General features: G+C 36.7%; 1 pseudogene; it reads left to right on the top strand.

The window, feature by feature from the left end:
• Positions 1–369: 369 nt before the first annotated feature.
• Positions 370–682, top strand: LOC144454865 (ATP synthase F(0) complex subunit C2, mitochondrial pseudogene; annotated as a pseudogene).
• Positions 683–3829: the final 3147 nt, after the last annotated feature.

Here is a 3829-nt window from a genome sequence, read left to right as displayed (position 1 = left end):
GGATGGAAGGGAAATTGGATTATAGCTTCCCCAAAAGTGTAGGAGGTTACCCATTGGGTACGGGCACCAATGATGCTTTACTCTGAGTTTGTTTGGGGGAGGGGGATTATATTATTTCATGTTTAATAAAATTTCGTTGTTTTTAGACATGTTAGTTTTATGTCTAGCAATCAAGTGGGAGTTTACTCATAGTTTGAAAAGTAGTCACCACTCCCCCTTTCTGTCTTCTGTGTTCTGCAAGCAGCGCCTCTCATCCCCTGAGAATATGAGCCTGCACCATGTATCTTTATCCCTGCCCTTGTAAGGAGCAGTTCTTAGCTTTTGAGTCTACTGTTATCTACAGTGGTAGTAAACATACCCAAGGTTCAAATGGATGAGAACCTCAGCATATTGGCAGTATCAGCTTCACTGATCTTACTGATCCCCAGACAAAGCTTCGAAACCAGCACCATCTCGAGAGATATTGACACAGAAACCAAGTTCATCGGTGCTGGGGCTGCCGCTGTGAGGTGGCTGGCTTTGAAGTTGGGATCAGGACTGTATTTCCAAGTCTCATCATTGGTTTGCCAGGAACCCCTTCCTGAGGAAGCAGGTCTTCTATTCTAAGCTGAGTTTTACTCTGCCTGAGGCCATGAGGTTCTTTTGCCTGAAGGTGGTCTTCTTTAGCCTATTTGCCGCGTGAAGGAGCCATTTCTACTCCCTATTATTCCTCCTCCTCCTCCTCCTTCTCCTTCTGGTCCATCTGTATGTACTTCCAGCTCCATTCCCCCAGGCAGTTCAAGGGAAAACTATCAGCTCAGGGTTTGATGGAAGGGAGACAAATAAATATTGTAGTAACAAGCTAAAGATAAGAAGTTATCATCACAAAACATCCACAGCAAATCTGGGAGTACTTAGGAGGGGTTATACATATATATCTATAAATATAAATATAGATATAGATATTTATAGCTATATAGATGTAGATATATCCTCTGCTCCCTTACCTTTTCCTAGCCTGTTTTTTTTTTTTAAATAAGGAATACTCTTCCAGACCTATATTACAGCCCTGGGTCCCATCCATCTAAGTCTCAGTGACTTATGAAGTCAAATAGTCTACCGTATTTGTTCTCCTTGGCCTGGGCATTTGTGTATAGACAGCTAAGGCCACAGATTTTATGGCAGGCTCCCTTCTTGAATTTTTATCACCTATGGTAACTTCTGGGCACCTGTCCAATGGTCTTCTTCCTACCTTGTAGCTACTTTCTCTAGTATCTAGCTTGATAGATAGGGTTAATCAGTTTTATCTCTCACCTTCCTTCTCAATTTAAAACTTTTTATTAGATCTGCAAGATTCTAGGCAAAAACATTTTCACTCTTTAATTTTTTTAAAGTTGTATTGATATATTTTGGTTTTTTATCAGTTTCATTTCCTAATACATCCATTTTCCCTAACCCACTCAGAGAGCCATCCCTTAAAACAAAGAATAAAAAAGAAACAAGAAGGCAGTTGGCAAAACTAACCAGCTCATTAACCAAATCCAAAAGTATATAAAAATATATAGATATACATATATATTTTCTATGTGAAGTTCATTTAAAAAAACTACAGTATATCACTGGCACAATACATTAAAAAGACTTTGATAAAAAGAAATAGTAATAAAAGGCCTCCCTTTTAAATGTCATTCATATATACCTTGTGATGAGAGATATATACTTCTACACACTTTCTTAGATGAATAAATTATTGAATTACTGAAACTTTGAAAAAAAAGAAAAAATATGTATTTTCTACCTTCTTAGTCCCCCATCTCCGCAAAACAGGGAGGAAAGTATATACTCATATCTATTCTTTAGGGTTGAACTTGATAATTGTAATTATACAGTATTTAATTTTTTTGTTACTGTTGCTATTCTTTCTATTTAAGTTGTTGTAGTCATTGTGATCATTGTTGCCCTGGTCTTCATCATTTTACTTTCCATCACTTTATAGATCTTTCCATGCTTCCCTGTATCATTCACATCCATCATTTCTTATGGCACAGTAATATTCCATTGTGCCCACATACCAGAATTTGTTAGGCATTCTCTGATAGATGGATATTTACTTTGTTTCATTATTTTGCTTCTACCAAAAAAAAAATATAAATAAATATATTCTTCCCAGATCTTGTTAAGTGTACTCTATCCCTGGCCAGGAGTTTGTCATTTCTATTTTGCATCGTGATCCAGAAATCTAGTTCGTATTCTCAGGAAGTTTAAAACCTAATAGAGAACATGCCTATGTACAAATGATATAAGGTAGGAAGTGATAAGGTTAAAAAAGAGATTCAGAGAGAAGTGACATAAAATAATTTAAGACAGAAGAGAGTATTTTTAGCTGGAAGAGGTTCTAAGAAGACTTCACAGAGTTTTAAATCATCTGTTTTAAGTATTAAAAAAGAGAAGGATTTCAATAGGTATGGAGAATGACCTTCAAAAATGGAAGGTATACCCCCCCAAAAAAAAGGAGGGAGGTAAGGACCTGTCTGCACAAAAATATTGATAGCAACTCTTTTTGTGGTGACTAAGAATTGGAAATCAAAGGTATGCCCATCAATTGGGGAATGGCTAACTAAGCTGTTGCATATAATTGTAATGGAATATTATTGTGCTGTAAGAGATGACAAGCAGGATGATTTCAGAAAAACCTGGAAAGACTCACATGAACTGATGCATAGTGAAGTGAACAGAACCAGAAGAATGTCATACACAGTAACAGCAATATTGTTCAATGAAGAACTGTGAATTAATTAACTATTCTCAGCAATACAATGATCTGAGACAATCCCAAAGGACTAATGATGAAGCATACTACCCACCTCCAGAGAAAGAACTGATATTGATTGAATACAGACTGAAGCATTCTATTTTCATTTTCTTTCACTTTATTCTTTTATTCAAGTCTTCTTGTATAGAATTACTAATATGGAAATGTTTTACATAATTGCACATGTATAACCCATATCTGATTACTCATCATTTCAGAGAAGGAAGAGGGGAGAGGGGGATAGAATTTGGAACTCAAAACTTTCAATAAAAATGTTTTTAAAAAATTTTTAATGGAAGGTTCATCCATTTGGAGACAGGACAATACAGGACAAGGTTAAGGAATAGCTCATAGTTCAGTTGGCCAGAATGTGGGTTGATATTTAAAATTCTTCATATGTTGTCTGAAGGGGAGAAGTATGGTTTGAATCTATCTTTCTATCCCTGTTTTATTCTAAGAAGTTTGAATCTTATCTTATAGGCAACTGGAACTGAGCCTTTGTGGGTAGAGACTGGACTTGGAGTCAGGAAGAAGCATGCTCAAATCCTGCCTGAGACATTTAGTAACCATGTCACCTAGGGGCAAATCACTTACCGTCTCTGAGCTCAGTTTCCTAATTTGTAAACTGGAGATAATAATAGCACTTACCTCATCAGGTTTTTGTGAGGATCAAATGAGATATGTATACAGGGTACATTGCAAAACAGGATCTACAATCTCATGATTTGGTAATTAAGGTACCATGTTGATGACCTTGGACAGAGCAATTTCACAGAATGTCAGGATTAGAAGAGACCCTTTGAGGCTATCCATTCTAACCTATACTTGAATAAGAATCTCCTCTATAACCTACCCAACAAATGGCCATCTAGTCTTTGCTCAAAGGCCTCCAGTAACAGGAAACTCAACATCTTTTGAAGCAGTCCAGCCCACATTTAGGCAGCTTTGCTTTCTTGACATTAAGTCTAAATTAAGCCTTTTTTCCTAGCCTTTAACCAAAGCTCCCAGTCCTTCCCTTTGGCATCAAACAACAGAGCT

The sequence above is a fragment of the Phascolarctos cinereus genome, unplaced genomic scaffold (assembly GCF_003287225.1).
Source record: "Phascolarctos cinereus isolate Bilbo 61053 unplaced genomic scaffold, phaCin_HiC Scaffold_7;HRSCAF=346, whole genome shotgun sequence".
NCBI classification, from domain to species: domain Eukaryota; kingdom Metazoa; phylum Chordata; class Mammalia; order Diprotodontia; family Phascolarctidae; genus Phascolarctos; species Phascolarctos cinereus.
Note: the sequence above shows the minus strand (reverse complement) of the source record. Positions and strands in the feature narration are given on the sequence as shown.